This window comes from Solanum dulcamara, chromosome 11 (genome assembly GCF_947179165.1).
Source record: "Solanum dulcamara chromosome 11, daSolDulc1.2, whole genome shotgun sequence".
Taxonomy (NCBI): Eukaryota; Viridiplantae; Streptophyta; class Magnoliopsida; order Solanales; family Solanaceae; genus Solanum; species Solanum dulcamara.
In genome coordinates this window covers 37985115-37997508 of record NC_077247.1, presented here as the reverse complement: position 1 = coordinate 37997508, position 12394 = coordinate 37985115, and the positions used below count along the sequence as shown (strand labels likewise).

At 32.9% G+C, this 12394-nt stretch overlaps 1 pseudogene; it reads right to left on the bottom strand.

Annotated features, from left to right (window-relative positions):
- Positions 1-8003: 8003 nt before the first annotated feature.
- On the bottom strand, positions 8004-8988 carry LOC129875114 (mitogen-activated protein kinase kinase kinase 20-like; annotated as a pseudogene).
- Positions 8989-12394: the final 3406 nt, after the last annotated feature.

Here is a 12394-nt window from a genome sequence, read left to right as displayed (position 1 = left end):
ATTCACGTGAACTCATGCTTTCCTCCAGAAATTATATATACTAGTGTTATATTTTTAAAATAAAATATTTAAATATATAGATGTGTGAATCCGCACCCAAAATATCATAATAATATAGTAATGACTGGGTACACCTATGTAAGTGAGATTAACAATTTGAATCTTTTATCTATCTTGTTTTATTTTTCTTTCTAAAATAGGGTAAGTGGTTACTGATAGCACTTTATATATATAGCTTTAATCGTTTAAATTTTCAAGTTTGTCATATTGGAAATTCCTAAATTTTTTAGCACTGTAATTGTTTTTATATAATTAAATCAAATGTGTATATCAAAATTAGTAGTAATGGATGATATAACATACCATCAATGGGTTCTCGAAATCCCTCGTACACAAATTTTATATGCTACCATACTAATTTTTGACGTTTTGGACTCAATGGAAACATCGGACTTCAAATTCGATCAATATCTGTCACGACCAAAGCCTAGGACCTAGACGTGACATGGCGAATGAGGAACCCGAAAGTACCTCAAACAAGCCTCTTAGCATTCTTTTAGCCTTTCATAGGTAATGATGATAAATAAACAAGCATAAATCATAATAAATATTCAACTTACATATGTCCAACAATACCTCTAACTATTAGATTTAACGGGGCTAAGACAAGTCCCTAGCTCACCCTCAATCATAATAGAAGAAATGTCATAGTAAAATATCTTAACATATCATAAACTAGAAAGATAAAGGAGTATTGTTCCCGGAACATGGGAACTCACCAAAAGTAGTCTTCAATGGAATATCAATTAGCCACGTGGAGGAGAACGAGGAGGAGCACCGATACCTACATGGTGATATCACGTAGGCAAAAGAGTATGCGTTAGTACTTTGAATGTACTAAGTATGTAAGGATGCATGAACATTGAGGAAATATTATAATATTTATGTAATGTGGAACATAATGTAATACATGCATAATAAATCATATAGATATCCTTTAAAACATTCATTTTGTGGGAAATTAACCATAACCGACATTTAAGACCATGCGAGCTATTACATGGAATCCAACATAACCCCCTACGTTGGCCGGGGAGACTACTTGCCAGGTAGAACTCCGTCAACTTCATTCATTTCTTTAACTTTAACTTTAAGGGCTATTTATGGATCCATTAACCTAAGCCTACAAGGGCTCCTATGTTGGCACATAGTTAATGAGACAAGGGGTTGCTACTAGGATTCCCTTACCGAATCCCACCTCAATGACCCATTCGGTTCTAAGTCAATCCCACGGAATAGTTTAATACTTTAAAATAGTCATAACATATAGCTTGTGAATTCAAAACATCATATTCGGTAGAATAGCTCATTAAAACATTTGGTAATTCAAATATGCAAGAATTTTCCTTATTGCATAAAGAATCCATCATTCATATCATTTCATCATTCTTTTATTTCATAAGACTTCCTTTTGATCATAGATATTTCTTTTATAAACATTCATTTGGAGTCAAAGCTTTCAAGTCAAACTTTATTAAAAACATAGTAAAACTAGGTGGGTTCAAATCACTTCAACTTGAAAACATGTATGTAAATAAATATACATAAATACTTTAAAATCCATTAATTAAAAGTCATGCTTTAGACAACCCACCATGAATTTCAAGAACCTTTAAAGATATAAATAAATAAATTACTTGTAATTTCATCAATTCATACATATAAAATTATGTTGTATCAAAATAGACCAATAATCATTAGTTTAACCATGATTCATACTATTAAGTAAAAATAAAAATTACCATAAGAAAATATTACTTAAAATCAAGAGACTTAATTGAAAGATTTTTGTACTACATGGGTGGAAGAACCCATGGATTAACACCCACATGACTTAGAGTAAAGCATAAAGAAAATAAACATAATTTATCATATAATCAAAATAATTTAGGCATGAGAGTGGAAGAAATACTCTCATTGAAACCTTACATACCTGGAAACCGAAGCTTTAGTTGGTACCGAAAGACTTAATGACCACTCTTGAGTCCTAGCTTTTCTCTTTGCCGGAACGTTTTGTGTACTATCCGGAATATATGAATTACCAGAATAGTATTTCTTCACTACTAAGAACTAAAACTATATTTGAGAATGTGTAAAGAAGTGTATAGAGAAAAGATTTGCTTGAGAAAGCTTGATGAATAAAATGAGGAAATAAGGTGGGTATTTATAGGTGGAAAAGAGGACCTAACAATAAATAAAATAATTATAAATAAAAATCTGAAAATTTAGTGGAATATATTGATGTCATGGATGATGTTAAATGGAGGACAATTTATGTCATGAGTGATGTCAAATGTTTATAGATCTTTCTATGGTAGGTGAAATGAGTTATCTTTGACAGAATACTCTTTTTGGGAGCTACGTTTGAATAAGATAAATTCTTTATTACGATTTGGTGTCTTCATAAGAATTGTAGATATGGAAGTCTAGTTTCATATCGTTCAAGAATCAACCAATTTCGATGAACCTACAGTGAGATATGATTTTGCTTCTATAAACACTCATTTCCGTCACAGCATCCTACCTTACAAAGATTAATTTATTTGACCTACTTAACCTCTGAATCTTAAAGTATGGTCTTCATAAAAGTTGTAGGTAATGATCTTGTGGTTACGCAAAAATTTGAATCACTCAATTTGGATATTCCTATGAAACGGTATGACCAAAATACAGAGGTTGTATCATGTTTAGGCAAAAATTGAAACATCGTATACAACGTTTTTAGGGGATGTTACAATATCTTTGGCCCAAATTTTAGTAATAAGAACCTAAATATCAAACCGATCAAATTTATATCTTATAGTCCAAATAACAGAATGACATACTGCCACCAACAAATCCGTAAGAGGGGATCAAGCACACATGTAGTTCTTGTTGATCTCCATAGCTGGAGATCTTCTAGCTAAGAGAAGGAAGTTCGAGAGATGAAGTTTGAGAGAAGAAAGAGATTTTCAAAATTATCTCAGTACTTCATTCATTATGTGAAGTATCTCTCATAAGAGATATTTATACACTTGATCGATCAATCTAACAACTTACTGCACATTCACATTAGCTGTCACTACACTTGTATAACTAACTTTTAACCATTCTCTAACAAACTTAGTTACAACTAACTACCTGTAGTTACATCAGCTTGATCTCTTAACTCAACACTCCCCCTCAAGCTAATGGCTTGAATAGATCTTTAAGTCCAAGTTTACTTAACAAGTATTCATGTTGATGCCTTCGTAATCCTTTTGTGAGCATACATGCTAACTGTTCTTCAATAGGCACATGATTAGTCCTACAATTCCTTGATCGATTCTTTCTCTCACAAAGTGAAAATCAATGTCAATATGCATAATTCTCTCATGGAATATGGAATTTGCAGCTATCTGAATAGCAGCCTTGTTGTCACACAATAGCTTTATAGGTTGTTGAAATTGAACTCCCAACTCTTTGAATAGCCCTATCAACCATGTAAGTTCTGTTGTACAAGCTGCCATGCTTTTGAACTCAGTTTCTGCTGAGCTTCTAGACATAGTCTCTTTGTTCTTATATTTTTAGGATACTAAGGCTCCACCAAACTTTACTAGATAGCCAGTAACTAATCTTCTGGTCTCAAGACAAGCACCCCAATTTGAGTCATAAAATGCATATAGTTGATTGGTCTTTTTAGCTGGCATTAATAGTTTAATCTAGGAGTACCCTTGATATATCTTACCACTCTAAGAGCAGACTCCATATGAGACTTCTTAGGAGAATACATGTATTGACTGAGAACTTGAACTACAAATGTTATATCTGGTCTAGTTTGTAAGATACAATAGTCTTTCCACTAACCTCTAATATGCTATTGGATCCTCTAGAACATTATCATTAATTATTCCTCTACTTGGTATATGCTTGTCATATTCCACGGAGGTTAGTTTCTAATTCACCTCAAGTGGAGTATTAGCTAGTTTTGCATCACTCAGCCCAGCTTTTGCAACGAATTCTAAGGCATACTTCTTCTGACACACTACTATTCCCTTTTGTGATCTAGCCACTTCAATTCCCAGAAAGAACTTAAGTTCTCCAAGATCTTTCATTTTGAATTTGTTCTTCAAATCTTCCCTTGCTTGAATGATCATGTCCTAATTATTACTAGTAACTAACAAATCATCAACATATACTAAGATGATCACCAGCTGTCCATCTGACCTTTTGTGAATAGGAAGTAATCATAGTGACTTTGAGTGAATACCATCTGAATGAGAACATTAGTAAGTTTTCTGTTCCAATGTCTTGGGGCCTGTTTGAGTCCATATAAAGATTTTTGGAGTTTGCAGACCTTCATAAACTCCCCCTATCTATCAAACACTTCAGGAATCTGCATATACACTTCTTCTAACAGATCACCATTGAGGAATACATTATGCACATCCATTTGAAAGATAGACCAATTAATAGAAGCAACAAAAGCCACAAATAACCTGATAATGACTATCTTAGCAACAGGAAAAAAGGTTTCAAAATAGTCTAACATGTCTGTTGACTTTACCCCTTTGCCATAAGTCTTGGTTTATACCTTTTAACTTCTCATAATACCTTGTATTTCACTTTGTAGGTCCATTTTCACCCAATAGGTATTTTACCAGAAGAGAGATCCACAATAAACTAGGTGTGGTTGTCCTTCAGAGTAGCAATTTCCCACTTTATTGCATTGATCTAGGAAGGGTCTTTGGATGCATGTTTAAATAGAGTAGGCTCATGAATAGATGAATAAAAAGATAAAGCATGTTGGTAGGATGGAGATAAATTGGAGTGAGTAACATAGGAAGACAAGGGATAGGCATAGGACTTTAAGGTAGAGGAACTAGTAGTCACAAAATCATTTATCCAGGCTGGTGAGTTTTTGACTCTGGTGGAGTTCCTGAGTTCAGGAGGGGCATGAGGTAAAGGTAAGACATGAGTAGGTGGTTGAACAGGAATAGGTGGTTGGATAGGAGAATTAGAGGGAGAAGGGGACTCATAAGGAGACTCCCCTTGGACTAGATCCAGGGAGACAAGATTATGAGGAATAGACTGTGAGACTGTGTTGAAATGAGGAAGCTCTATGACAGGAAATAGTGGAGTTCCAAAAGACTTAGCATGAAGAAAGGAAAATATAGATTCTTGAAACAATACATTCCAACTAACAAACAGAGTTTTGAAGTGAAGATCATAAATTATGTACCCTTTTGAGTTAAAACTTACCCCATGAGGACTCCTGGGACAGCTCTAGTTGCAAACTTATCTGAAGAATTAGTTGTGGAGGCATAACTCAGAAAGCCAAAAACTCTGAAGTGAGAAAAAGATGGAGGATGACCATACAAGAGTTCAAATGGAGACTTGAAATTCAATATCTTAGAAGGTGTTCTATCCAGAAGATACACAGCTGTAGTGACATATCTCCCCAGAATTTTAAAGAAACACCAGCTTGAAATCTAAGAGATTTGGCTATGCCTAAAATTATTCTGTGCTTCCTTTCTACTACTACATTCTGTTGGGGAGTATAAACATAAGAGCTTTGATGTAAAATGCCAAGAGTAGACATAAGAGATTGAAATTCATTGCTAAAAAACTCACAACCATTATCAGTTCTTAATACTGACATATATAGAGAACAAGTTCTTTATTCTTGTGAGAAAGTTCTTCATTACAGCTCGAACTTCAGACTTGAATTGAATCAGAAACAACCAAGTAAATCTAGTAAAATCATCTACCACTGTAATAAAGAACCTCTTGCTATTGTGATTAGTTACTTTATAGGGACCCCAGATATCACAACACAACAGATTAAATACAGATTTAGTGCTAGAACAACTAAGAGAAAAAGGTAATTTAGTGTGTTTTGCTAGAGGTTACATAGTGAATATAGGTTCTTCATGTTGTAAATGTCTAAGACTGTCATGCTTCTTAATTATCTTTAGAGGAGCATGGCCCAACCTTCTATGCCAGAGACTACTAGAATAATCAGTAACTTGTTCAACTTTGTTTGCATACTCAGTTAGTGAGCTGTAGGAATTTTTAATCAAGAAGCTACCTCTTAGGATGTATAGACCTTGATCCTATCTACCAATCCCCTTCACAATGCCAATGTAGAGATCCTGGAATATGCAAAAGTCATAAGGAAATCCCACTGAGCATTGCAATTCCTTAGTCACTTTGGAGACATACAACGGGTTAAATTTTAAGTCTGGTAAAAATAGAACATTAGATATAATTTGATTTACTAGAACATTGGAACTTCCCTTATGAGTTACAAGTACCACACTACCTGTAGGCAAGTGAACTTTGTTCTTCTCAGAGTCAGTGATCTCATGACAAATATGCAACATCTTAGGATTAGAATTTATATGATTTTTTGCATCTGAATCCACTATCCAATTGGCACTTGCAGTAGTATTAGGTAGATTAGTTAGAATACCTGAATTAGAAGTTGGATTGAAGGCTTTCTCTTCATTTTCTTTGTTCAACATTAATAGAATCTGTTGACCACAGGTGGATACCCAATCAGCTTGTAGCAGTTCTCCTTGGTATGTCCATTGTAGCTACAAAATTCACATACTAATGAACTCTTCTTCTGTGGTCTAACACTACAATTAAAGGGTTGTCTACCAGAAGAGTTTGAGAAGTTACTTCCACTATTTATGCCTCATCTACCATAGGTATTTCGAGATCCTATGACCACTCATTTCCTATTGTTTCCTCTAAAATTAGAGTTAAGACCTCCCTTATGACCGAAGAAAGCTACTCCTTCTGAGGCTTCAACAATTTTGCCTACTTGTGAAGAACTAGCCAATGATATCTGGCTTTCATGATTTATGACCATGGAGTATGCTTTGTTGAGTGTTTGTATGACAAACATCATTAGTATTTGACTCCTATACTGAGCACACGTTCAATTTAGGCCTATTAGAAACTGCAGAAGCCTTTGATATCCATAATGTTGAGAGTAATTGCATGACTTAGGACAGCTACACCCTAGGAAAGGCATGATTGCATCAAACTCATCCCATAAAGTTCTAAGCCTTGAGAAGTAATAAAAGACCACCATAGTTCCTTGAGACAAAGTAACAATTTCTCTATTCAAATAGAATACTCTTGATCCATTCATAGTATCAAATTTTTCCTTCAGATCAAGCCATACTTTGTGAGTATTCGAAGTATAGATTATCTACTTAACAACTTATTTCTAACAACTTTCATGATCCATGAATACACCACATCATTTATCCTCTCCCACTACTCTTGCATTGATACATCAAACTTATCCTTAGTATGCCTACCATCAACAAATCCTAATTTACTCTTGGCTAGCAATCCTAGTGCCATAGATCGACTCCAGTGCATGATTTTCAGAACCAGTGAGCTGTAGAGAGATAAGAGAGCTACCTAGAGTATCATTTGGATGCAAATACAATGGATGATAAAGATCTATCTCAATTCTACCAGTGCTACCAATTGCAACTGAATTTGGAGCTACAAGGTCATCTTCTATCGCCATTGATGATCCATCTGTTGTTTTCTTCTTCTCACTGGATTTTGTTGAATCGATGCTCGATCAACGATTACAACTTCTTAGATAGTGATAACTTCTAATTGGAGTCTGTTGATCTCCATAGCTGGAGATCTTTTAGCTAAGAGAAGGAAGTTTGAGAGAAGAAGGAGATTCTGAAAATATCTCAATGCTTCATTCATTATGTGAAGTATCTCCCATAAGAGATATTTATACACTCAATCAATCTAATAATTTACTGCACATTCATATTAGTTGTCACTATATTTGCATAACTAACTTACAACAACTCTCTAACAAACTTAGTTACAACTAACTATATGTAGTTACATCAGCTTGATCTCTTAACTCAACAGTTATTACTTTATATACATTACAAACCAATGCTCTATTGTCAATCTATCTATAGCCAGAAACTAGCAGCTTTGGGCACGAGTTTCTGCCTTCGGAATCTGTATCAATTTCTATAACCAAATCGCGAATGTGTAGTTGTGTCCTGAATGCTCTCTTTTGGCAGGTCTACTTAAAAAATACATGTAACCACATTGCCCCTTCCTCGTATTTGGAGGTTGGACATTGTCGGCTGATTTCAGAAAACAGTGATTCAAGAGCATTTCTGTAGTCCAATGCGAGCTTGGATTCTTGACTAGACAATTATTCAAGATGTCTTTTGCCTCTTTCAACAGTTTGACATTCTCAAAATTTGGTTCCTCATACTTAATTCGATGTAACACATGATCAAACTTTGCATCTAAATTGGATGATTCCAAGAGGGGTGTCCTAGTGATCAACTCGTAAACAGTGCATCCAAGTGCCCAAATATCAATGCCTAGGCCGTACGCCTGCTTCAGCAGATATTTAGGTGCCATGTACCTTTTAGTTCCTCTGAGCCCCTGCTTCTGCGTGCAAATCTCTTCCAAAGTTAGGTTAAGCCCGAAATCAGCGATCTTTGCCACCTTGACCGTACCATCATCATTTGTAGTAAGAAGAATGTTGTAGAGCTTTATGTCGCAATGAATGATCCCTTTTCCGTGAATGAAACTGAGCCCTAAAAGTACATTTTTGGTGTGCTTTTAGACTTGAAACTCAGGCAATCCTAGTTCATCAAGAGGATCAGCACGGCTTCTGGCTGAGGCATATTCGAGGAGCAAATTATAAAAAAGTAGGTCATCTTCTTGGGTGACTTTAACTCCGAAACATCGAATAACATGAGGACAATCTTCAAACATTCTTAGGAATTTCCTTTCATCTCGAAGAGACTAAGAGTGGATCAACAATCAAGATTTAACGCAATGATAGATGAAATGATAGGAGAAGCAGAATTAGTCGAAGCCAACGAAACAAAACCAAAGCTTCCTTTCCCCAATAATCTACTTCTCTTCCACATAAATTTCACTTCTTCTCTTTAATCCATTACAATAATTTCAGAGTGTTTTGTTTTTCTTGGAATGATTTGAGAGTTTTGTTTTTGGATCATGAGCTCTTTTCTGAGTGTAGTATAGAAGTAATAAATGGGCGGTTGGATCGAATTAAAATGAATTGAATTGTAATGAGTAAAAATAATTTGGTCAAATATAAATTATATTGGATAAAATGGTTTAAACATATTTTTACCCTTCTTTATTTTTTTATGGACTTTTATTTAGTTCTTCCAGTCTTCATTTCTTCTTTTTTTTCCCACTATTTTAGTTCTTCTTATCTATTTCTTTTTTCATGTCTTTAAAATATATTTAAAAAGTATACTTATTATCCATATTCCTATAGGTTAACAGTAGATTTGAAATTGATATTTATCCAATTGAAATACAAGTGATTCAACTCATTAAAATATGAATAAAACATATTAATTTTTATAAATATGGACTGAAATTATCAGCTCTGTAGTATATAGCAGATTTGTTTCCTAATTTTTTCTGTTTCTCCCTTTCATAGTGCTAGTAGAAGAATTTTTATTAAATTTACTACTCTTATTATATGAAAATTTAAAGCTGTATAAAATTTAATAAAATATTTACCATAAAATAACAAGCACTTATATAACTTGTGATTTATTAAAAGGACAACTTGAATTCTAACTCGTTCACTTGAATAACGAATCAAGTGAAGAACTATTACTACTTAATTTAAAATCCTAAGACAATTCTAATTGAAATGAACTTATCTTTTGGAATTTTATTTATTGGATAAATATATCGGATTAAAATAAATTGAGATAAAATGAACCTAATAGTAATTCAATAAAAATGGATTTGGTCGAATATCAATGGGATAAAATGGTTCTAACTCATTTCTACCCCTCGTCATTCTTTTATGAAAAAAATTGTTTAGTTCTTACCTTCTTCATTTCTTTTTTCTATTTTACTTCTTCTTATCTATTTCTTTTTTCATGTAATTAAAATATATTTTAAAGTATATTTATTATAAATATATAATTAGATTTATGCACTTAAATCGTCAAATAAACCCGTAAAATAAAATTAAAAGCAAATATCATATAGACACATGAGAAATATATTCATCACCATTATGAGATTCAATTTCAGACTTAGTTTGTCTAGGGAGTAACAAATTCGAGCTGAGAAAACAGTTTCTCGCAAAAATGCAAAACAAGTTAAAGTTAATGTATAATAAATTCTTGTCAAATATAGAAATATATTAAGTTTGAGTTGGCTTACCATGGTCAAATATAGATACTCATACTTTACCCATATTCTTATAGGTTAACAATCCAACTCATTGAAATGTAAATAAATTAGACCGATTTCACAAATATGGACTTGTTGTAAAGTATGGAAATGGTGGATGTCCATGTGCAAGTGGGACCCACTTCCACTTTTTCTTTGTGCCAAAGCAAGGAAATTTGGATATAAAAAGTCATTTTCTCTGAGAAATGAATACACAAACTCTCTCAATTCTCTCTTTCCCTTACTATCTCTTTTTCTTAATTTGCTAATTTAGTTTGTTTTATAATACGTTATATCAACATGAAACTCTAATTTTTCTCTGAATAAATTAACTTCTATCTCAGGTATTGAAGAAATTTAATTTTAGTTGTCTTTGTTGTTTTTAAATTAATTTCTATCTCAGTTTTTATCATGACAAATTTATCAAAACTTGAGTTTGAGGCACTTGACATTATCAAAAAAAATTATTTGTCATGGATCCTTGATACTGAAATTCACCTTGAACACTAAGGTCTTGGTCATACTATTAAACAAAAAAATAAACTATCAAGTCAAGATAAAGCAAATGCCATGATTTTTCTCCGCCATCATATCATGAAGTATTAAAAATTGAATATTTAACTGTGAAAGACCCTCTTGAATTATGGACTAATTTGAAGAATCGATATGACCACTTAAAACTTACGGTGTTACCGAAAGCTCAATATGAGTGGATACATCTTCGATTTCAAGATTTTAAAATTGTGACAGAGTATAATTCTGCTATTCATAAAGTAAGTTCCATATTAAAATTATGTGGATATATTATCACTGTTAATGACTTACTTGAGAAAACTTTTTCCACTTTTCATGCTTCAAATGTGTTGCTATAACAACAACATCGTGAAAAGGGGTTTAAGAAATATTTCGAATTAATTACATGCCTACTTGTGGCTGAGCAAAATAATACTTTGCTAATAAAAAAATCATGAAGTTTGTCCCACTGGGTCTGATCCATTCTCTGAAGCGAATGCTATATCATCACATAATCAGCCTGAATCAAGACAAAATAATTATCGTGACTGCGGATGTGGCCGTGGTCGTGGACGTGGGTGAGAACATGGTAGAGGCCGAAATAATTATCATTATCATGGTGGAAATAAACACGAGAACAATAAAGTTTCTCAAAATAATCCTTCAAGAGGTAAAGTCAATATTTGTCACCGGTGTGGTATGAAGGGTCATTGGGCACGTGGATATCGTACGCCTGATTATTTTGTAAAAAATTATCAAGCCTCTCTCAAAATAAGAGATAATAATGTGGAGGCACGCTTGAATTTTTGGAATGATAATGATTAAGCAACTCTCTCAAATAAATATGAAGATATTAAGGCGAATAATTCTTATAAAGATAATGATTTTGAATGTCTCCCAAATATTACTCATTTGGAAGTTGAAGACTTTTATGAGAATATGAATATTGACCGAGGAACTGATCATCTAACTAGAGATAAAAAATTGTAAAAAATAGTTATTATTTTCTTATTATGTTTGTTAGTTTGTTTTTCTTCTTAAATGATTTTCTTAAGGCATTATGTCTTACAAATTTCTATATTTTTTGTGCAATTTCTTGAGGTTTCTTATATTATTAGATTTTCACGTTTTTATAATGTATCTTTTTATTTATGAAGAATATGAAAATTCCTCAGTCATCAGTTGGATGCAAAATTAATTATGATGATATGTATCTTATCAATAGTACTACAACACACACTATTTTAAGAGATAAAAAATATTTCTCTTATTTGATTATGAAAGAAACTAGTGTTAATACAATATTTGTAGTACAAGATTAAGATTAATTGAAGGATCCGGAAAAGCTAAAGTTGTACTTATCAGAGGAATAAATTTGATAATTAATGAAGCATTATATGGTAGTAAGTCTCAAAAAAACTTATTAAGTTTCAAAGACATTCTTCAAAATGGATATCATATTAAGACTACAAATGATGAAAATAATGAATATCTTCATATTATTACTATGATGTCGGGCAAGAAGTTTATACTTGAAGAGTTACTCACTCTTTCACCCGTCTTATATTTCACAAGTATTAGTGTGATTGAAACACATGCCATAATAAACATT